Source organism: Amblyomma mixtum, chromosome 2 (assembly GCF_055824585.1).
Source record: "Amblyomma mixtum isolate Tamu chromosome 2, ASM5582458v1, whole genome shotgun sequence".
NCBI lineage: Eukaryota > Metazoa > Arthropoda > Arachnida > Ixodida > Ixodidae > Amblyomma > Amblyomma mixtum.
Genome location: NC_143013.1, coordinates 120,510,015 through 120,534,371, shown reverse-complemented (window position 1 = coordinate 120,534,371; position 24,357 = coordinate 120,510,015). Strand labels below are relative to the sequence as shown.

Here is a 24,357-nt window from a genome sequence, read left to right as displayed (position 1 = left end):
GTTGCAGCAAAATACCAGTTCTGCGATATAGGTGCATATAAATTACACCCCATGTTTCCGAAATTATCCCGACCTCTTCCCCCAGAGCCCGTGCGAAGCGCCTCTACTCAAAACCTCTCATCAAACCTCAGGACTTTCTTAATCCCTGTCTTTCAGCGCCTTCTTCTGACCCGTGTGGCCCTTTTCAAGCATTTTCGTCCTAAACCTCAGTGCGGAACACACGCACCGAGAATGGAAAAGGTACCTCTGCACATAGCAGGCCCACCTGCTGCTAACGGCTAGGTGTAACTGCTGCCAAAGGCTTTTAATGTGGTAGCAATGCGCCACAATGTCATAAATAGTTCTGCCTGTAACGGGTAACGTACAACTTCGGAAGACGTTTAGCACCTGGAGAGAGAACTATATCCATAATTTTTGTAGTAAATTAAAAAAACAAGAAACTCACACCGTAGAGAAAATTCGATGGGCCACTTAAGCTGCACCTTAAGGGTATGGTGCGATAGCTTAGTCGGTTCATTCCCATATATGAAGAATACCATTCTCTACTTTGAATTCATGATCCCTGGTAGTCCTCATACCTCTGCTGGCGCAGTTATGCTGCGGTTAAGCGATGCGCCACTGCCTTGCTATGGAAGGTGCTCCCAGCGATGGCCTTTTGTGGGGCCCAGGTGGATCTCCCCGAGTGACCGATAATTAATTTCAGTGCCACCTGCCATGGTGGGCATTTTGCTCACTAGCAGATCGGGAGGTTGGTATGACGCCGCACGGTGACGTGACCTAGGTGGCACAAATGCTTTCCAGGTTACTCTCTGGGCACCACCAGCCAGAGCCCCCGCCACTTTCCCGAAGGTCATGCTGCACACACGGCGATACCCGGCTTTGCCTGGCAGAGTGAAGCTGTCGCTTCAATAACAACTCTTGCAAAACGTAAAAAACACACGACGGTCCATTTCACCAAGCTGCAGGTTCGTGAGATAGCGGGCAGCGTATAGAGAAGCGTTGCGTTCGAAGGGACATTTTTTTTTCCAGCAATCTGCTGCGCATGTGCAATAAACGCATTACGTGCAGCGTGGTAGGGGTCTCCACAGCGCACTCACGCCTTCCTGCTCTTGCTAGAGTAAGCCAGCACAGCTTTTTTATTCTTGGAGAGTTTTGGACAAAAGAATTGAATATTGAAAACAGTAAGGTACTGATGAGAAATACTGAAGGTAATGGTCTATTTTTCAGATATGTAGCAAAATCTTTGTTTTGTAGTGTTTCTATCGCTCGTATCGAGCAGTTAAGACTCCCTTAGAAAACCAATGCGGAAGGCTAGCAAAAACGTTAACAGCAAAAAAAAAAAAAAATGGAAGCCTGCCGACGAAAGATCCGCGGATAGATCGATTGGTATAATGAAATTTTACAATGCATTGAAAAATTGCGCTCATCAACTCTTTCCCGTTAAAAAAGCGATTTTGTCCAGAGCTGTTGAGTCTGTGCTGCCGGAATTAAGCCTTCTCCACCATTGCAATGGGATTGTGAAAGAAAAGATGCGAAGGAGCATTGATAGACTAGCCCAACAAACTTTCTTCGATTGGCAGCTCATAGAAGGTTGTGCTGCAGGAAACAGGTCCATTACGTAGTGAGGCATGTTGTCTATATTTCACTCCTCTTACTTCATCGTAAGTTACTTCGACGTCGCTTTTGTTTTTCTGGTCTACAGTTTCTTGAATCAGCATTCAAGATTTCCTATCAGATCTGCCTTCTTGGCCTCCTAACTTCCAGGTACCCAGTATCTAACGTCACATCGGTACAATACTTCTTCACGGCATTGGGGCAAAAGGTCCCAGTGGCCATGGCTTTTCCCAGCAGTGTTGGGTTCTCTGATTGAAGAATCTTTCTTACTAGTACTCTAGTGCATTCTTATCGTCTCTGCTGCATGACTGCGCACTTTGGGCGCCACATTTCTTGTTCTTCTAGAAAAAAAATTTCGGACGAGGTCGCGTGGTTAAGTCCAACGTATATAGGTGCGCTAGCACCTCGGTTTCGGTTCGAGGCTGGGTTTGCTAGGTCAAGCAGTCCTCAGAAAATGATAGGCGAAATCGGACTTCAGCTCCGCCTTAATGTTATGACACGATAGCGGTAATGGGTAATGCCCATATATGCAATATAGGATCATTCTCTCTTTAACACTCATATATCGCTGGGAGTACCCATACAACTCTTGGTGGAGTGGTTAAGCGATGCGCCACTGCCCTGCAATGGCAGATGCTGTCATATGTACGGCTTGTGAGACCCAATTTGCTTTTCCCGAGAAACCTTCCGCGACGAATTATTAACTTAACTGCTATCTGCTCCAGTGGGCAGTTTGCTCACAATCCGGTGAGGAGGTTGTGATGACGTCACACGGTCTTGTGACCTAGGAAGCCCACATGTCACTTTTCGGCAAGTGAGCAAACTTGGACAGATTGCCCACAGACAGGCAATCGAACAGATTGATCGTACAGGCAAAGGCGAAGCGGCTGAGTCGAATCGCTGGTGTTAACGCATTAAAAAAAAATTATACAACGCCATTATATTGACCTTGCGGCTGGAATAGTCTCAAGACTCACGCACTCTATGCCTGTCCTTAGCAGCGTCTGCTTCACGTCTTGTAACGGTTCCGGCAGGTTCATTGGAGTAGACGTGATGAACAGGAAATTGATGTTCTTGTCATGACTACCGGACGGCCCCAAGCGATGATACAAATAATGTAAGCCATCTGAACGCATACTCAGCAATTGTGTACAAAAGCATTTTGGAACAGGAAAGAGTTTGTGAACCAAGTTTTTGCCATATATTTTAATATGGTTTGAGATTTCACCACAACAATCAATATATCCGAAGAGCACCAGCCGAGAGGCTTGCATTTTTTTTTGCTATTAACGTTTTAGTATCGCAAAAAGCGTATCTCCACAAGTTGGTTTTCTATGGCACTCTTGATGCGGGCGAAGGAAAAACTTTAAAAGAACGATTTCTACAGAATGGAACAATTGATCATTGCCTTTCATATTTTCCTAATAAAACCTTACAATTTTGCAGTATTTAAAATATTTGTAGAATAATGTTCGACATGTACCAAAAGACGGAGTCGTCATGTCGTGGGGGCGACCTTCAAGGCAAGGATCGCTGCGTGCGCGTGTCTGCGGGCAGCCCTGAAAGTGGTCTCTCGCCTGAGAACAATCGCATCCGCGTCGACCGCAAGCGCCGCGTTTGTGTGAAATGGCAGGCGCGCTCTCTTACACAACGTGCGCGCTCCGAAACTGCCGCCGCCCAGCAGCAGAAAAAATAGCTTCCTCCTTCGTCCGGTATTGTTTGTTTGTTTTTTTTTGCTGCGCTCCTAAGTTCGCACACAAGCGAAGAACACCGGGATAGTCCAGCCGCTACGAGGGCGTCACGACAGTGGCCGCTGTTTCTTGCGAGGCGGTGCACCTTGCTCTTTTGATGAATTACCGCAATTTGCAGAAGGGAAATTACATGCTGTTAAGGAATGTATACAAGCGAGCGAATCTCTTTTCTTCCGTTCTCACGCATCGGACGAGACCTTGTGCCGGTAGCCCGCAGAACAGCACAGCCCTGTTGGGCACTACGTTAAGTTTGGTGTTGATCTCTAAAAGCTGCAATGAACATCGAACTGCATGCAGCACTTTTTGTGTTCTTTTCTGTGCCTGCGATGACGTCATCCTGAGCTTGAAAGCCTGAAGGACAACTGAAACGTTGTTGCTGAGTCCGATAAAGTAGTGATGCTTCCGTTGACCGTGTACAAGCAACGGACCATTAGACGACATTTTTCTGTCACGTACTTTTATTTTAGCTAGGGTGGGTTCGGTTGGGTGATGGCCTCGAACGGCTACAGGAGGCTGCAATCGTCCTACTTACTACCCAGTCGCACAATGCTTGTCAACATTCCGAGCTGGAATCAAAAACAGCGGGTGAATTCAGCACTACACACTAATATTGGCTTTAGTACCTAGCCCGCAAAAGCACCGAGCGTTATACTACATACCAATTATTGATACAAGACCTCAAAATGCTGCTGTGTGTACTGTACACTGCCGCTTGCCAGAAATAATTTACGACACTTAAAAGGCAGCTTTAAAATTTCACCAGCGCTGCGACTAGGAACAAGAAACAGAGAAGGAAGACAAGGACAAGCGCTACTAACAACTGAAAGTTTATTTGAAAAAACACAGATTATATGCACACAACTGACAACCCAAAGCGCCTGCGCTTCCCGCAAAAAGCACGCAAAAGAAAGTTAAGAATCTAGATACAAAATTTCACATTCGTGTAAGTTTACAGATGGTGTGCTAACTCACGTGTCGCTGTTCTTGTGAATGTGATAGGCTTCACACAACTCCCTAGTCAGCTGATCTGGATGTCTGAATTTAATCTTTGCCCTGTTAAGCAGTGGAAAGCATGCTTTCTTATTAGACACACCGGGTTTGTTCAGATGACAATCTCTGTAATGAAGGGACAGATTTGATGAAGGAGCACCATTCAAAGAGGTTTTATGCTGACGTAAGCATAAAAGTTTATTTTTCAAATAAACTTTCAGTTGTTAGTAGCGCTTGTCCTTGTCTTCCTTCTCTGTTTCTTGTTCCTAGTCGCAGCGCTGGTGAAATTTTAAAGATGTACCAACTAGCTCAAACCACCATTTTGCTCCAAAAGGCAGCTTATACAAGTCTTACGGCTTAAGTGCTCGATTGCCGCGGGCGGTGAACGTGCACCAAAGCTATGAACACTAAGTGCACCTTTATGCAATATGCTTCTGCTGCTCTTGGTGGTAGCGACCACGATTTATTATTAACTAACAGCTAGGCAAGCACGGACACCGCAAGTTCCAGCACAACTGTCGCTCGATTTCCCAGTCAGTAATGCACCCACTGCACACGCCTGTCCAGCGGTGGAAGGCATACATGTCAAACGAATCCGTTTCTGTTCGACTAGGCTCAAGACCCTTTTTGGAACAGATGAGCAATAATGATGGAAGAAATTATGCGACGAGTTTCACCTTCCTGACAGGCAATCAGCAGCGACCGCTCGAAATACGTCACACTCATGAAAAAGTTATAAACATCGACCAGGCAAACATGTGAAGCGCATCTGGTCTTTTTCTACTAGGCTAAAGACCGTTTCTTGGGAAGGTGAACCAGAACAAGAGAAGAACAGCATGCGGCGAGCTTCAGCTCCCTGACAGCCTGTCAACAGCAGTAGTCTTGGACACGTCACATCGATTAAATAGATACAAGAGTGGCCAGGTAAGGTTTAGGTTTAGGTTTATGGGGTTTAACCTCCCAATGCGACTAAGGCTATGAGAGACGCCGCAGTGGAGGGCTCCGGAGATTTCGGCCACCTGGGGTTCATTAACGTGCACTGGCATCGCACAGTACACGGGCCTCTAGAATTTCTCCCCCAAAGAAATTCAACCGCCGCGGCAGGGATCGAACCCGCGTCTTTCGGGTCAGCAGCCGAACACCATAACCACTGAGCCACCGCGGCGGCGGTGGCCTTGCTTAAATTATTATTTTTACTAATTTGAGCGGGACATTTATTACTTCCAAAAACTTCACAACATAGCGCTGCTGTGTCCACTTGGAACGGAAACTGCGACTTCGCTCCTGGTTATCAGATTTAAAGTCATCTCGATGCGTCCCGTCGTCTTCCCGGATTGCTAATTTTAGAAATCCGTGTTTGCGATCCCCTCGAGCCCGTCATCACAGCATATACTGTCTTCTAGGAAGACACTGAAAGTTTTGTCGCTGATATTTCCTTGTCGCGTTAACGGTGTTGGCGGAGACGGAAACAGACAAAGAAGGTGATAGGAAGATGTACCAAGTGCGTGTTCTTATTGCTTTTTCCTGCGGAATGGTCGACGGGAAGGCGCACAAGTGGCTGTCCCAATGAAGAATAAAACACATCAGAGACTGAGCGAGGTGTCTCCGGCATTTCAGCAAACCACTGCGCCCTTTTTCGCCGCTTCTGAAAACCCATTTGCTGGCGTGTTTACCCTACGCTTCCCTTTAAAGAGTTATTTTTTAATGGCATAACTGTCCTGGCTATTGCTCTTTAGTGCCTCATCTGGACTGTCGCAGACATGTGAACCTCCCACATTGTTGGTCTTTATGGGTGGAGGGCCTCTTGACAACGATACACGCAGAGAAACTTTCCTATTTTAAACGGCGTCCTGCAAACTCGCTAATGTACCAGGTAGTCAATGAGAATCTGTTCCAGGAATTCGGGGGTGAAAGCTTCCAAGAATTGGCTACCATGTCATTTGCTCACGTGTGCCCGCGAGGGGACGTTACTATTTCTAGCTTATGACTAGGTTTCAGTTATCAGTTGCATTACTTAGGTACTGAAAAAGGCCTGAGAGGCTTCCAGGTTTTTCACATATAAACTTATTCTGCGAATGATGCTCAGAAGCTAATATTTGTGTGCTCAAGTTACCCGGATGTAAAGGGTGTTTAATTTTAGCAGCCGGAGTTGGGGAGATAATAAATCTAAGAATACGTTCTTTTATTAACAACTGTATTAATAAAGTAAAACAATGCTCCGCGAAATTTCAAATTTGAGTTGAGACTGAAATTTGCCCTTACTGTTTTACGGATATATCATTTCTTTCGATCATCTATGAACTGCATATAATATAAGGCTCACCATGGTACGCATTAATGTGCCACAGCACTTTTGCCGAATGACACGAAGTGGTGTTGAATCGAGAAACATCTTGTTTCCGACAGAAATAGTAGGCCTCGCTACTGTGTCGCTGAATGCTTGTTCGTTTCCACCCTGGCGTGTCAAATCGCTATAGCGAGAGATCCTCAGCAGTGTTACAGCTGAAACCTTGGCAGTCCTATTAAATGGCAACTTCGCGGTACGCGCCGCGGCAGCACATGTTGTCGGTTCAATACTGAAAATGGATGGTTTCACTCTGGCGCTTTGTTGGGCCGGTGTTTGCCAATACGTTTCCAATAATGGGACGATTACCTTTGTTGCTTGGGGTAGTGCTGAATCGAAGCGATGAGAGCCAGAAAACGTCTCGTACGTATGGCGCTGTCATTGCGAAAGTGGGTTCATTCAGCGGCAGTGTGAGGAAAGGAACAAAACTGCGCTTGCGAATGAGCGAGTGAGTAAAAAAAGACGAACATGGTGCTGAAGTTTATTGGCCCGAGGTCAGCACTGGCGAAGGAGCGCCATAGCCAAACATACTTTCGCCGACACAAGCTGCGGGCAAAGACCCATTTGCCAAGCATTTCACCCCACTCAAGCCGAACGCAAGGCCAGAAAGAGATTGTACTATCAACAAGAAATGAAGTCAATTGAAGAATGAAGACAAGACAGTTGAGACAAATGAAGACAATACAATTGAGCAACGTACCGCAAAACAAGAAGCTCTCAGCTAAGAGAAGCTCAATACTAGCTCAGGGTATTTTAACTTCAGAGGCACGAAGAGTTTTCTTGAGAAGAAGTGCTAATCACCCCGGCTTGTATTTCCTTTCCTGGAGCTAATATGTGGGTGGTTTTATGTTCCCACTTCAGTTTTCTTGCTGGTGTTTCAGGCGTAGCTCATAGAACGTATTGTAACACCGATGGGTACCTAGCGGCAAGGCGAGAACATGGCGGCCCATTCAAGCCCCGCAGAGAGACGGCTCTAAATGGATACGCCCTGTTTCCAATAGGTTGCCCCTTGCCCTCTCTTTTCCTCTCCGTAATGTACCACCTTTTTCCAATATGAACACGCACGCGCTGTTACTTGTCGTACATTTTACTGAATGTCGCGTGTTGACGGCCCATGCGCAAAAAAAAAAAAAAATCATGCCGTTCTCGTAATTAGTGCTCATTTCAACCTACGCTGATTGAAACCGGATTATAAGCGCGCGCTGTAGACTGAGGTTGCCACCAGCGTGCTCTACATACCACGCACGCACTCGCCTACTGCGTATGCGCAATGCGGATGTGCATATACAGGGATGTTTTCGGAGCCGGCGTGGTCAGGGTGGCCAATGTTTTTCGAGTTACAAGTCTGCTGCCGCGTTCTTGGGCTCTTCCACATGTTTACGCATCCGCGAATTGTTCCTCGTCACCGAGCTGCGTATTTCCGTGACAACGGTATGCCCTGGCTTCATCAAAAGCCAAAGGGAAAATAAAGGGAGCGAGGGAGAGGATGGAGGAATTACGGCACGTGGATGTCCTCCGCGGTACATTTCCACACTTTTTCTTTTTCGGGGAATATTCGGACGCACTGTGGAAGGAAGACGAGAACTGGCAATGAGAGTGAAAGTAAATATAAATACACTCAACAGTCAGGGTGAATGGAAGTGCAGCTACGGTTGCAATTAAGCGCTGAGGCCGGTCGCTACGGCGATGGCGCGCTATTTCCAGGTCTTTTGAAACATCCTGCACTGGGCTGCTGCAGATGAATGGAATGCAGCCTTGTATGCAGTCACGCACGTGTTTACAGGAATGTACGGAACAGCCGTTATAAAGTACGCTGATAAATATTGCCCGTAAGTTATTTATGTAGCGGCTAATTTTAGGGAGAACAAGCAGCGGGATTAATTCCCTAGCCTTGTTACGAGGAAATCTATGTCACGTGGGTGATGGTTCCATCGTTTGTAATAAGCAAGTAAAAACGTTATTATAAGTGAACAGAGAACCAGAATTCTTGTTCGTTTTGTTTCGCGACCTCTGTCTGAGGTGATCAACATAAAAGTCAGTGTCATAATTCGGGTTTGGTTTAGGTTTATGGGGTTTAACGTCCCAAAGCGACTGAGGCTATGAGAGACGCCGTAGTGGAGGGCTCCGGAAATTTCGACCACCTGGGGTTCTTTAACGTGCACTGACATCGCACAGTACACGGGCCTCTAGAATTTCTCCTCCAAAGAAATTCAACCGCCGCGGCCGGGATCGAACCCGCGTCTTTCGGGTCAGCAGCCGAGCGCCGTAACCACTGAGCCACCGCGGCGGGGTAGTGTCATAATTCGGTAAAGAGAAAAGTGTAGCACTAGCTGGATTCTGGCTTATATATATGACATTTTGTGCTGGCCTGTAATCAGCTTTCATAACGTTCTTTAAAAGTCTCAAATTTCTTACAACGCCATTTCACACATCTTCGGAGTTAGAAATGAAATTCTGAACAATTTTGAAATTTTGAACACTTGTGTTGAACACTAGTCTTCTTCAACGCCTTATCTTCTTACATAAGTGGACTCAATAGGTTTAAAATTCATTTTCTAGCGCCTCTAACTGGAACTCGTTGAAAGGCGCTTTCTTAAGCACTGATGCGGCAACGCCCCAGATATTATGAATTTATGACCATTCGCGAGCAGCAACGTAGGTTTTTATCGAAATGAAATAATGCAAAAATGTTATTTCTCCTATCAGAGAGACAAGTGAGTGAGTGAAAACTTTATTGGATATTTCAAGGGTTTCGCGGTTGTGAAGTCTCCGTCGTCTTCTCTGGCGCTGGCGACTTGAGGCTTCTCGTCGGAAAGGGTGGGCCCCTATTCCAAGGCTCCACTGAGTCGTGCTGCATCAGTCGCATGCTGCACTAAGGCCCTTTGGGTCGCGAGCTCGCCGCTGGTGAGCCGACTCTCCCATTGCTCCGCACTCGGGTGTTCGTGTTGAGAGAGACGAAGTTCTTTCTTTGAATGGGCTTTCATCTTGCCCAGAACACCACTGTAATCACGTGTTGTTTCCACTTGTTTATTGTATATAAACAAGACCTTTTTCTCAAATGGAATATTGTAGGAAGTATTATCGTACTTAATGAATTCAAATTTATAACGCCTAAAACGGCAGCCGAAGTCAAGATTAAGCAGTACGTGGATGGAGATTTTGTTCGTGCGGTAGTCCTAACTTTCTCCGCAGCCCCGTATATAAAAGATGAAGGAAGTCAGAAGTTTTGCATAATAAAAGTTTTAGGGCCATATTAACTACCCCCTTCTTATTCTATATCCGTTTTATGCATCCAAAGGCGAATCCGCCCTATATAAAAAAACGAAATAATAAATTTAAGAAAAGAATTATATAAAACACGGCTGCAGGTGCTTTTCAAGCTGCGCGATAATGTTATACCTCCTGTGAAGCCTAGCAGATACCTTGACTATTTTTGGCATCATTGCAGCAATACCAGCGGTCTAATGAAAGCAATACAACCAGCAGTGCCAATTCTGCTAATAGTACACCTGAAAACTTATTATCTAAGATAATATCTTTGATGTCAAAACTTTTAAAGCTGCATTAATTATATAAAAAACTATAGAGGATGCTTGCTGCATTGGAATCAGTGCGAAAGTACGGCTTTTTGGTGCGAAGAAGACGTCAATGAGCGGGCATTGCCACGGGACGGAGCGTTTGCGCAAGGCGAACAGACAACGCGACAACACACGATTTGCTTGGGATTGGTACCGATCTGATTAGTCCTTACGCACTAATAGTTACGCCTCTTGCATTGCCACTACTGCAAACTATATTTGGTCCAGACCTTCAAGATTAGCGCAAAGATGGCTGAGAATGTGGATGCCGAATACAGCGTTACTCACCACAAGCGCTGCTCCATCCTTTGTGCTGCTAGGTTTTATGGGAAGGTTTTGGTTGGCGTTCGGGAGGAAAAGATTAAGATACTTTGGCTCAGTTTTATAGGGGTAAATTGCTGGTGTGCTCGCTCGTGAAGCTTACAAAACTGCTACAATTTCTTGCTAACATTTTAGAAACCATTTACTATGCTTTTAATATACTGGATTTATTAAAAGACTGCTACTGCTAGCCGTTAATAACCTTTACTCCTTTTTATAAACTGTGCAGTAAAACTTCTGGGCACTTTCAGACAATTTAGAAGGCGTTCGCAAATGTGAAAGCACTAGCATCTGGAGTTTCTTTTTTTTTCGCGAATATGTTCCGATCTGGACGAGTGCAGCTGTATTTACTCTGTGTGTGGTCGCGGATTTTAACTGTATCAACTATTTTTGCTTACAAAGGTAAGTTCCAATAGTTACGAAAGGGTTCGGAGCTGTCACTTGCAGGTGTACAGACATTCACGAAACGATAAGCCTCTTCAATGCTTACGGAGTGTATTTCCATCGCATGACCTTCTTGTTCATTCATCTTCATGCCTTGTCATTGTCAGAAAAGATTTCCCCCATGCGGCCCCCTCAAAATGTTTTCACCACTATGTTGCATCTTGTTCCAGCATTTGTGATTTTTGAGGAAACTAAATGGCGCAGTAAGTCTTTCACTTCTCGGCGGACACCTCAATCGCGCCATAAGGGAGGGTAGGAAGGTGGGAGTGAAAGAAGAAAGACAGAAATATGTGCCGTAGTGGAGGACTTTGGAAAAATTTCGACTACCTGTGTATCTTCAGCATGCAGTATCATTACACAGCACACGGGCGCCTTTTGCGTTTCGTCTCAAACGAAACACGGCCGCCAAGGTCGGGCTCGTACGCGAGTACTCCAGCCCAGTAGCCGAGCGCAGTAACCACGGAACCAACGCGGCGGGTATGTTCCAACATCAGTCATTCCGCAGTCACGGCTCTACGGTGCGTATTCTCGTAGCTGCGTTTGCAATTCGGGCGGTCTTGCTGATATATATACAGAGACGCTGCCTTATTACACCAGGGAAAACATGGCTTAGATAATCCGCTTACGCCATATTACAGGATCCATATTACAATGGCATCAAAGGTAAGCCGAAAAAAAAAACGCATACCCAGGATAACTGATTACTCTATCGGCTATACGAAAGGTTTTTTTTTATATACGTCACTTCTGTCGTCACTAAGACCTTTAGATTAATGGGACAGCACGAGGCTGTGACTCGCTAGTAATATTTTTATGCATAACTGGGCTAGTTCAGCAGCTAAATATGTGAATTGGTCTCTTCTGCAGACTCCTTGTTTAATACTTCAGTTTCTGGAAATTTAGCAGCAAATAAAATACTCTTTCTGAAGCCTGTAAAGCTCGCTAGCTCTGACGCCAGCAAGTCGGGGGGGCTAGTAACTGAATGATATCGAACGCAAGAACGCCTTTTCTCTGGCTTTAGTCAGTCACGCCTTACTCTTGATAGCGCAGCGCTGGACAGGAAAGAAGCCGGCCAGGTGTAGGCAGTTCTAACGGGTAGACTCATTCGAACATTCTGCTCCTGAATGGCTGTTACTACGGGCCATACTCTATAAAGATTCATTATCTATTTTTCAATTCATACGGCGTGACTTCAGCGTCACGGCAGCGTAAGACCGAAGCAACAAGCGGTCAATCACGTAAGTCACAATGTCGCAGCTCCCGATGTCGTCGATAGCCTTCGCTTCTAGCCGCATGTCCCGGTTCACCATTCGCTGGTTGTAATATACAGCCAATGAGCCTGTGACCAATGAGCCTTGGTCCAATCGCTTGCCAGGGATACTTGAAACTAGCGGCTTCTCCAATGAACAATGGTGTTCAAAGCCAGAGTACAAAATGGATACGAAATGGATAATGGGTCCTCATAGAATAGAGCTCAAGGTTTACCGTCCATCCCAAGGACAAGAAACCGTGTGGGATAGTACACATAAGTTGTCTTGAAATCACAGACAGAGGTCATAACGTGGTTGCGCAGTCTTAAGACTATTTCAACTCCGCGTGCCACCGTGCACAGAAATGCCCATCTACCATGCCTCCTCCATTTAGTTACTTTCACCCAGAAGAGGGCTCAAATATGCTTGGGGCGACAATGGTTAACATCCAAACCTTTTGCCACTTACGAACAAAAAGAAACGTACAAAGAGGCACTGTTGTCGAAAAACCTGACGCTACCCCGAACATCCCAATGGCTGTTTTTTCTTTAAAGTGAAAACTGGTGTGATAGCCGCGACTGCTACTGCATTTTGGAGATTTTAAAGCGCGAAAGCAATCTTCCACACAAAATAATATAGTGGGCCTTTCAAAGCTCTACTAGCGCTGTGGAGCCCTGGAAAGGGTCTAAAACCTAAGTGCTGATTTCACACGTCCACGGAATTGTTGCAAGATGCAAAACAACCATGCTTACAATGTGCTTTCTTTTTACGCTTTGCAGGAAGCCTTCGGCCCACTCAGCGTCAGTACGCTGCATGCCCCTTCCTCCTGGAGGAGGTCTGAACTTGATGCACTTGGGTGACGTGCAAAAGGTGAGCAGTTCACCATTACCGCGCACTGCCTCAGTGCGATCCAATTTACAAAGATGGTGTTCATAACAGAGAAAATTGTTGATCGATGGTTGCTTGCTTCTTCTTTCAGATAGAGTTCTGAGTGCAAATAGCATCATTTCCGTATCATTCGTGCGTCTTTTTCGTTTTTCCAAAACGTTTCGGTGCTGTGCTTGCGTCAGTATTGTTGTTCTTGTTTAGTGTTAAGAACTGACGCGATAACAAAGCTAATCGTGTTGTTGCGTTTATTTTGGCTTCGAATCTGTAAACAAAAATCACTTCAATTGGGGTAATTTGATTCCGACGGAGGCGAAAAGCAAAATATTCTGAAGCTTGAAATTTGCGATCGATGCTCAGAACTTCATGTAGCTGCAATTTATCCGCAGGAATTAAACGCGCGAGCATCATACTCATGGTAAAGTGAATTGACTGCCCCAGAAGGAAACGAGTCGGTTACAGAAAATTGAGATTCCCTTTTCAACCTTAAAAGGGGGGTACTGCGCTAAAAATTGCGGTCAGAAGAAATGGACGCGACGTGTGCAGTACCCCCATTTTCTTTTTCTGTCGTCAGTGTTTTTTAGCGCAGTGTCCCATCTTCAATATCAAAATGCACCTTCTAGCCCAGACTGCCACTCCACTACAGTATGTTCCTTTTCAACCCTTGTCTCGTGCCAAGCCTCCTTCTGTGTTACATACAAGACTAGACCTGCTTTTGTCAAAATTTTTCAGGCGCAAGTAATTAGTTCTCCCGTAATTTGTATCTCTAAAAAAACTTCACCCAGGAGTTACCGTCATCTATAAAGTACCATGTGTAACAGCAGTTCCTCGCTTTCGTTCTCTCGACCAGAAATCCGACGCAGAAATAAAGTCAACACTTGGCGCATGTTGTCGGAAATACTAATGTGCGATAAAGCGTTACTAGATGAAAGGCACCTTTGCGATTGTCTTACCGGGGCTTGAAGCAAAGCACATTTTTGTACTCACGGTTAGCGATGTCTTGCGCTTTCCGCCCCAATCATTCCCCATTCCCTACTGCTATTACATCCGTGGTTTATAGTAACCCCAGTTCTCCTTCAACAAAAAAAAAATACAGAATGGCGACTCTGGACCTGATTGCGGTGAGAACTAAGAGGAGTAGGTGAACGCCTGCGCGGCAGCAGAGAGTAAAAGAGTGACGTATTAGATGACCAATTCAAGGAGATTAGGTGCACGCCTGTGCTGCAGCAGACAGGAAAAAAGCAACGTGTATTAGATGACCAATTCCAGTTTGTTTCATCATATCTGAAGTCAAAGGAAGGATGCGCACACGAAGGAAAGCAGGACGTCAACGTTGAAAAGAGATAACCGATAAATAGTTCTGGTGGTAGGGTAAGAGGGGACATATAATGGGGAAACGAGTAAGCCGATAGTACGTTATAGCGTTACGGTAACAGAGTGGATGCTATCAAAAGAGAAATCTTGCTTGAAGCTACAGAAGTAGTGATGAAGAGACGGGATCGGTTACAAAATCTACCGAGATAAGGTTGACGCGGTGAGGACAGTACAAGCGCTAGTTGGAAGTGAGTAGGAGGGGCAGTTGGGCTGCAGATGACTGGACGAGGATGATAATGATGAGGGCGGTGGTTACAATGGTCATAATTGCGATTATGATCCGGAGGTCTGACAAGTGTATCTCCATGGAACTGTTGAAGAATTATGGATCCACTGCGGAACAGTTCCCGCCTCTTACGAACCCTAGGTGACGATGTGGCGCAGCGGACTAACGTTTATCACGCGAAAAAATTAACCGTGCGAAATAAAACGCTGAAAAGAAAAGGTATATAGGCAATAAACAGGTGCGCAGAACTTACAACTGTGATTTTTAAGCATGCCATATCAAAAGCAGAGATTTAATTTCTGTTGTGCGTCCGTCATATGTGCCTTTGTTACTTAAAAGTCATTCCTTCCCCGCTGTTCATTTCTTGTCAGTAAGCAAGACTAGCCAATGAACGATTACATCTATCTAGTTCTCACTACACAAGTTCTTTTTGTCTCTTCGTTAACTTTTTCTTGTGTCTGCCTCGGTATGGCAGGAAGGATATGCAGAAAAATCTTATAAACCAAAATACTCGCTTATTCCTTTGTTGGGGAGTATCTCATACGCATTACGCACGAACACTGGACATGCTGAATAATGTCCTATGACTTTTAAAAGCCCCTTTGCGGCACTTTGGTGAGCAGAGAAAAAGCGGATGAGTGCAGCGTAGGCGTGGCAGAAAGAGACGCGACAAATTTATCTTGTCGCTTAATTGACATTGCCTGGTGCTATCCTTGTTCTTCGCCCTTTGTCACTTGTCTCTTCCCAAACGACAGAAAGCCTTCGCCCACGTCGCGTGGAGGTGTTTGGATCGTGACACCCTTTTGCTGGCCCCTCGTCCGGCTTAATTGTCTTTTTATCTTCATCACTGACACGGCTCGCTCGGCGTGCAGGAGTCTGGTGTGTGGAGTCGTGCTTTCTGCTGAATTTGCCGAAATAAACTCACAAAAGGACCGAGAGTCCTTTTCTTTGAGGCGGCTGAAAGCACCTGAGGAGGCGTACTTTTTGCGATGTTTGGGCCTGTTCCTCTATTTTTTTTTATTGCCTTCGCTTCTTTCGACGGACCCGTCGTTTTGGAGGCCATACTTCTCAACTGGCTGTCGATACTATTCAAGCTGGGGAGTCCCCTTCCTTGTTTCTCTTTACCCTTTTTCTTTACTCTTCCTTTTGTTGCGTTACATGCCTCGCGTGCTGTTGAAACAAATGGCTCGAGTGCAGCGGTAGACAGGCACAGACGAGAGCAAATGGGTCTTATACCCATCTCTTTTGTAATTTGCTTGACACAAAAATAAAAAAAGGTCGAACAACAAAAAGAGAAGGCTGAGCAGATTATTCCGTTCTTGTTAGGCGTCCTTGGTGGATGGTCCCATTCTAGCTTGTCTCTGTCGCGAGCGCGGCTTGGGCTATTTTTAGACTTTGATATGTTTGCAGGCATGTTCGACCGGGCTTAGAAAAAGAGGGGAGGGAAAGAGACGGGAGAGGGATGTAGGAAGAAAAAGGGGGGGGGGGCGGGGGGGGGGCAAGTGGCAGTAATCAGATTCCTTCACTCTGGGCGCTTCTATATCATGTTGCTTGGTACTCCCAAAAGACGAAGAATGCGCTACATTCTTTTGGACCCCTCATGGGCCCGTTCAGTTGGCCTGCTCTTCATGTGTCTTCACTAAAAGTTTCAGAGTTACGTGATCCAGTCATCCAATTTATGTTCTTTTTTTCCGCTCTCAGAAGACGGCACCGCCGAGAAGAAATTCGAGGCAAAAGAGAGTTTCATTTACCGAGCTTCGCTTCTAAATACGCACTAAAAAATGTGAAATAAAATATTCTTTACACGCCGTCCTTGCTCGGTGAGCGTTAACGTGCGACATGGGTAGAGCTAGCTCTGCACAGAAGTCCTCATAATCTCAACTTATTTTGTGGGGGTGTAAAAGGTGCTGTGATATTTCGCAACAAGATGATTTTCATCACATCTATTAGAGTCGTGCTGCACAGGGGGGACTATTCTGGCTTGCGCGGCAGGTACTTAGATTGTATAAACAGATGTTCAGATGCATAGTATAAAAATAACCATCTGAATTACGAGGAATTTGGGATAGCCCTCAGTAAGTGCCAGTAAGCCTAGCGGCCAATCACATTCTGTTCTGCAGCCATTCAGTCATTCGCTTTCTTACGTCACGGATGATGCCGATGCTCTAATTTTGAAAATTCAAAGCCATATGTCATGTTGTCGCAGCCAAGATAACAATATGCGCTTATCCCGTACTCCTTGTATTGTCGCCAAGGAGAAACAATGCAACGCAAAGCACTGATTCCCGCTTTGCTTATCACGCGAAATTTTTATTTAGCGTTTAGCGCAAGCCGAAATAAGGCTTCTAAACCATTTCGCTCACAATGCTAGTATTTGTGCACGTGACGTAAATACTGTAAAATCATGCATAGGTCACAGTGCGCCAATATGTAGAAATATAGTCGCTTTTAAAAAGGGCGGAAATACAAAAAAGCGTCTGTAGGGCCATTTCATGCCTGGCGTGTGAGGTTAACTTAGAAAATTGTTTTCAAGATGTACGACTGAAAGTTTTAAAGCAGCTCTAGTACGGCCGCGGTGAGTGGCCACTTTGCTTTGCTTGTTGTACAGAAATGAGTGCTTTAAATTGCTTAAAATGGGTAGCTCTGTATACGTATTGAGTTCTTACTTAAAAAAAAAAAGGTATTATAAATGATACCCTGAAACATGTGTTAAGCCACACTGTGGATATTCTAGGCCTCGACAGTGAGTGCTTAATCAAGCATCTGGGAGGATAGGAATTCTTGCTGAGTAGTAATGGCATGTACCTTGAGAAAATCTACAGTTTTGACATTTCTCGCCCTCTGGACAACACTTTCGGCCTAAACGGAATGAACAATTCTAAGTGGCTCCCGGGAGTGCTCATCAGACCGGATTTATTATTAATCATTCACGCTCTTGGGGCCATATTTAGCCCTTTCCTGAGGAGCTTGCAGAGAAGGATAAACAGAATACGCACGATCCAATAGGAGCAACGTGCTTCAGGACGTCACACTTTACCTCTCGTTTCATTATCGACATCCTGAATAGAAGTGTGCAGCATTTGGCCGCTATGACAGCTCTGTAATTGTACGAAGTAACATTGCATTACGTACAGCGGTTGCCAGTGATACTGCCAGTAGTGATGTTTCTAAACTAAACATGGAAAGCAGCGACTTGTTCTAGAACAGCTGCGATGAGAGCAGTATGACCTCGGTAAGTAAACTTACTCCTTTTTTATGCACATATGTTCGCCGCTAGGATGACACAATGACTGTGCCAGGATTTATGTCATCCTGATCAAGAGCGCACCAACAGTGCACTTGTAAGAATTTTTGTCAATTCATGTCTGCACTCTGCTCTCTTCTGTGGTCACAAAGAGTTCGGAAGTGCGTCGCTGATGCTGCTGTGCTAGATCGCGTGTCGAAACGCATGCACACAAGAGGATCCTGAGCTAGGAAAGGGAAAGAGAAGGGAGCTCCAAGCCAGGAGTTACGGGGATGAGAGCTGTTGTAACCGGGCGGTTCATTCGTTTTAGGCCAGGCTCTCTTTGTGCGCTCGGCGACAAAGTGCAAATGAGTGCAACTTCCTGAAGCGATGTAAAGATGCATATCTAAAACATCTTTGCGATATGCCACAGCGAATCTTATGAAAACAGCTGCTAGCCTTTCAAGCTTATTTAACCATTCGCTAGAATTGACACCATAGGCACATATTATCACTCTGTCATTCTGTCGGCAAGGTCATGAGCGAGAACCATTCAGTGAGGTGGAGCACAGTGTCAGTGCCATGTGGATCTCTAACTGGGGCCATCCATGAAACAAAAATACTGGGATATCATCTCGGTTTTATTCATTAAGTTGTCTAAGAAACCAATGTGCACATTTACAGAAAATATTTGGATTATATAAAAGAACTAATTCCACTCTAATTTCAACATTTTTGACAACCGGAAGAGCAGCATGACTGAAACGCACCGACCATGCCGTCCGGACATTCGCCGCTTAAAGAGCGATGCCTTCTTGTTCAATCACGTATCACTTACGGCAGAGCTGGCAAAAATGAGAACAACGTCTTACTCCTCTGCTGAGGCGTCCTAGAGTCTTTAAGATGAGATAGATGAGGCATTGGTTTCTAAAACGACATTTCTTTTTGGATATTTACCACAGACACCTCGTTTTCATTGTCAACAAAGTCCTCTTCCTAACAATCTTTTTATTTAGTGTGGACATTGATAACTCACAGTCCTGCATTGTTGCGTTGATTTCACTGGAAAGTAGAGCTTGGTTGAAGGATTAACACATATTATTAGGTTATTGTCGTTGTATGAATTAAACAATAGAGGAAAGCAATAAACGCACCCGTATTCACGTAGGCGCTGAAATAACTGAAACAGGCAATACAACAGCACATTTGCATTTATATTTTACAAGACGAGTTATCAGGGGAGTCTGCATGTTAACGAGGGATGTTTTTTTGCCTGCCCTCTCCACTTCTTAGAAGCGCAACAATAGAATGAAAGATTCGATGGAAAACTTGGTGTTAACGTCTTTTTGATGGTTTTGGTGCTCGCCATTTCGACGTAGCGTTGAGGAGACTTCGAAACGCAAGTCTGTGGCAAGGACAAGCTTGCCACAGCTTGGACAGTATCGGTTCAGTTGAAGGAATATGGTAAACGCCTTTGTTTTTTAATGCACGCAGTTAAGCTTATCATGATGGCGACGTTATCTGAGCGCAATTCAATGGCCACGAAATTGGAGACTGACCACTTCTTTTAATTACGCAGCACATTAAGAAACCACAGGTGCTCAAAGCCGTAAACAATGGAGCCCTCTTATTCGGTCTGCCCCACATTCGAGGCGCCCGTTTGGTATCCGAAAACACAATAATTCATCCCTCAGCTCGAAGCGGCTGGCAAACGTGAGGAAGTTTTATAATGTCCTATCCACGTGAGCGACCAGCTACGGAGCAGCGTTATTTCATCAGAGCGCATGGCAAGGCAGGCGTGCCGGTACTGTCTCCTGTTTTTGTAGTAATCTAGTGCCTCATAAGTAGTGTGTACGGCGCACAGCCAATCGAGTTGAAAACATTCGACAATGAGGTTTGAAAAGCAGTGCAACTCGAAAACACCTACTTTTAACGCGATAGCTCCATGGACCCCTTGACACGGAAAAGGTGGAGTCGTGATCGGCGTCGGCGTCCTTGATCGTGCTTGAAAAATCCACGAAAACTCAACGGACAAGCAACTTATGTGCCAGGTGGGTCATCTGCCACCGTATTTGAGGAAACTGCCCACCGTGGTAGGTGGCAGTTAAACTAATGATTGGTCGCGGGGGGTTCTCGGTAAAAGAAGGCGATTCTCGTGCAAAAGTTGGCGATTTCATGAAGAAAATGAACCAAAAACCTGGAGCAGAGTGCGCATCAAAAATTGAGAAATGTTGATAGCGCTAATCTTATTTAAAATATTCCATTAAATTTTATATAAGAATTACGCAGTTTTGAAATATTTCATAAAACTTTATTCCGGAATTATACAGTTCGAAACCTTGGAAACGCCGTTCTGGTTTCTGTGGGCCCAGGTGACGCTTTAAACTGCAGAGTAGGCTAAGGATAGGGCTGTGAGCCATTAAAAAGAAACCTACGCCGGTAAAATTAAGACATGCCTAGAAGGCTGGAATGATTAGGGAGCCAACGTGAGTTAATGATATCTTAGCTGTAGTCAAAATGAACTTATTTAATAACGGTGGGATGAGACCAGGAGGCTAGCGGGAATAAATTGGTCGCGCGTAGTCCAAAAATTGCAAAATATTACAAAATTTACAAAAATGGCTGCTGCGTTAAGATGAAGGAATGCTGATTCTGCACAATGCAGTAAAACGAAATTAAACTGAATCAATGACATTTTCTACTTAGTTTATATAACAGAATTGGCCACGGCATTTTAACTGACGCTTAATTTACCCTACCTAATACATCCTGCAACCAAAAATTTATAATAGAAAAATGTTTCAAAACTCCTTCGTTAGGTAAAAGGCAACCAATTCCTGCATGTCACTTTCCCGAACGTTTGCAAAACATTATTCATACGTGCCAGTTTGTCCATGACAGCGAGCATCCACGAATCTTACATTACGAATCTTCCGTTCTCTCTTCCGTTCCTTTGCCTTCGAACCAGCAGATGAAAACTTTATTTTTATAATATTTGCTAGCCTTGCCTTTGCGATGCCTTGGTTGCTCTTTGTGTTGGAATGTGTTTGCTTTGAAATGCCTTTCCTGTTTGTATGTGATGTAAGATATATTATGTTGATTGCTTTTCCGGTTGCGGATAAACCGTACATTCTTATTTCTTCGATTTCTTTTTTGTTCTGTTCAAATTGTGAACTAAGTGCTTTGTATGTATGCTTTATATGCTTTCATTATCCCTGCCGCCGATGTAGTTTAGGGGAAGGGAACGTTGTCAAGCCGCAATATTGCGGCTTTTTCCCCTCCTCCTCAGCCATATGATTTTCTTTACATGTCTGGAATAAAGTTGACTTGACTTGACTTGACATATGCATTACTTTCCCTTAAACTGCGTTTGAATAACAAAACCAACAAATACGTGCGCATTAGCCCGTGTCAGCACTCTGGAGGGTACACGTATCAACAAGCTCGTGAAGGCAGCTTTACTGAAAAAGAGAAACAAAACAAAAGCAGATATTCGCCTGTCCCTATATACCGGCGATGAAAGCTGTTACTAACAAGCCCTAGTTACGAGTTTTTAATAAGTGCTGAGTTCTAAAATTAGTATTGGTGACATTTACGCAATCAGCTACTTAACTGAGGTTTAACTGCATTCTTCTGCTCTCTAAAGTGCGTCGTTAATGCTCGAAAAGCGAAAAAAAAAAAGTAAAATGGGTCACTTGTACTCGATACCTTAAGGAGATTCGAGCTTGTCGAGAATGTTTTCTTTTTTGGCATTGCAGCAGTGTTTTAATGTTTCAAGTCATCCATCTTTGATTATTGCTTCAATGTTCAACACAAGTGATTAGCACTTCATTTAGCATTTCATGAGAATTAAGCTCCAGAAGAGGAAGCGAAAAGTTTACGCGTGAATTTTATCATAGCTAACTCCGATTCAAAGAGACTGACATGTAAATAACTGACTTCCTATTGGCTCTTATCATGAGCATACGTATGGAGAATGTTTTAATAGTTTAACAAACTTGGTGCCTAATTTATGAGTCTTTGTTAAACTGTTGGAGACTCAGTATGGTGTCAGTTGACGCTGAATGTGAATTTCTGTAAAGCATGGACATTTGGAGGTCTATTAGAAACCCTTTTGTGCTGTAGTCAGCACATGATTATGATGTCAGGTATGACTATGAGACGACGGCCAGGCGATCGCAAAAAGGTCACTGCAATAATCCTTCCCAAGAACTGCCCACTCTTGAGGCCTTTGCACAGAGCCGGCCTCGACGCCTTCAGCTGCACTTACAACGATGAAAATTGTTAGGTGCGAAGGGCAAACGAGGGAACGCTGGGAAATGGAGCGAGCCAATAGTCATAAATATAACTTAGCCGCTTCGTTCTCCGAAGCAGTCAAGAAGAAGGACCCATACGGCCCAGCAGCCGACCTGCTGTCAGTGGCAAGCCAATATAGCCGGGTTATTGGCGCCGTTTCCTGCACTGGAGGGCTCTGCGACACGTGGGTCTGGAGCGTTTATGAGTAAGCAGGAAGGATGTTTCCGAGTTATTTTCGATACGTAACAGAGGTGGCAAATCTGCGTACTTTGGAAGATATATTTGATCATAAAGACAGTTTACCGCCGGCGGTGAAGTTACGAAGTGGCATGAGTTTTGCCTCGGAGCTTCTGTGCAAGAAAAGTATTCACGTTTTCGCATCACGCATCAGTTAACTAAAGACATCTGTTGATTGTAGCATTCGTACCGTTTCTCCAGTTCCTGCTCGTTCTAACACTGTGTTCTTTCTAAAGCAATGGTATAATATGTATATCTAGTTCTAGATTCAATTGCTTGCTCAGCATCGCCAGAACGTCGTTACTACTCTCAATGTTTCTATGTAGAGCTGAGCGACTGATAAGATACAATGCAGTAAACGTGATCAGAATTTAGTCTAAAGGCAAGGCCGAACGATTGCGCCACAAGTATTTCCCAACAGTGGATACCATTCGGCTCTCTTGTTCCGCATAATAAGCACCGTGGAAGAAGCGAACTGTAGGAGCTTACGCAGCCACCAGCGATGTGGAGCACGCAGTAAATGCTTTACTACGCACACGCGAGCCGAGTGCTCATGTGCCCAGTGTACTTCGCGTGCTTGTGGCCCCAGCCTTTTGGTATGCGTGAAGCAGCAGGCAAATTAGAACCCCCGCACGAAATCAATGAGAAACGAATCCAATTGCATTCTCTTTCCGGAAGAAGCAGTACAGTATGCGGCGCGTTTTCTTTTTTATTGTGGGATTGTATTGCTCCAGAGCCGCCGCGGTGGCTCAGTGGTTATGGTGCTCGGCTGCTGACCCAAAAGACGCGGGTTCGATCCCGGCCGCGGCGGCTAGAATTTCTTTGGAGGAGAAATTCTAGAGGCCCGTGTACTGTGCGATGTCAGTGCACGTTAAAGAACCCCAGGTGGTCGAAATTTCCGGAGCCCTCCACTACGGCGTCTCTCATAGCCTTAGTCGCTTTGGGACGTTAAACCCCATAAACCAAACCAAACCAAACCATTGCTCCAGAAGTCATAGGCATGTCTCTTCCACGCCTTCAGCGAGCCGGCGTCAGGATTGTTTCTATCGTTCTGAAGCTACCGTTTCTATCGTTCTGAAGGTAGACGAAATAAATCGTCTACCTATGATGTCGAAACTGTAGGTTGTTCTTAATGCCACCACGTTGCTACACCTAAGCCACAGTCGGCTGGTCACCTAGAGCACACCGACGCATGCATTGCTGGCCTAAATGCGGTGCATTGAGATCTTGGCCCACCACACATGCACAATAATTCAGACGCGTTAGTCGGCAATTAGGCTTCAACCTTGTCTAAAAACGCCGACGCGAAGGGATTGATGACACACGTGCTGATTTTCAACTACGGTTTATTTTGGCAACCTAGTTCGTATAAGCCAAAAAAAAACAGGCCTGTGACTCGTGCCAATAAACAAGGAAAATTGCGACCGAGAATAGTTTCTTAGGAACAAAATAAACTGTAGAGAGATAAACAAGTATATCAAGACCACTATTCAACGATGACAGAAGGGATAGGAACACATTAATGCGAGGGAGGGCGATAAGCACAAGGTATCTCTGTGCTCGTTAGTAACTGCTGTTTTCCTGCCTTGTGCGGCGTCATTTTTTTTTCGATCCTGTACGTATTTCCATACTGCTGTTCTTGATGTCGCGCGTTTTTGGCGTGACCTTTTGAAATGCGGTTATAGGTTTACATTTGAAGCTTTGCTAGAATATCCGCTGTCAATTTAAGCTGTACATGAATATCGGCAAATTTGTCGTGCGTCTCTACCTCATGTCGCTTTTTCTTGAAACGCAATCGAATGCGTGCAAGCGCACGATGTTCAT

At 44.9% G+C, this 24,357-nt stretch overlaps 1 protein-coding gene across 2 annotated transcripts in view; it reads left to right on the top strand.

Annotated features, from left to right (window-relative positions):
- The window catches only part of CCHa1-R (CCHamide-1 receptor), a 425,261-nt gene that overhangs the window by 328,053 nt on the left and 72,851 nt on the right, over positions 1–24,357 (top strand). For both annotated transcript variants that reach the window (XM_089572502.1, XM_089572501.1), the window contains exon 3: positions 13,072–13,162. The gene's annotated coding sequence lies outside the window, so the exon portion shown is untranslated. The remainder of the gene's footprint in view (positions 1–13,071; positions 13,163–24,357) is intronic.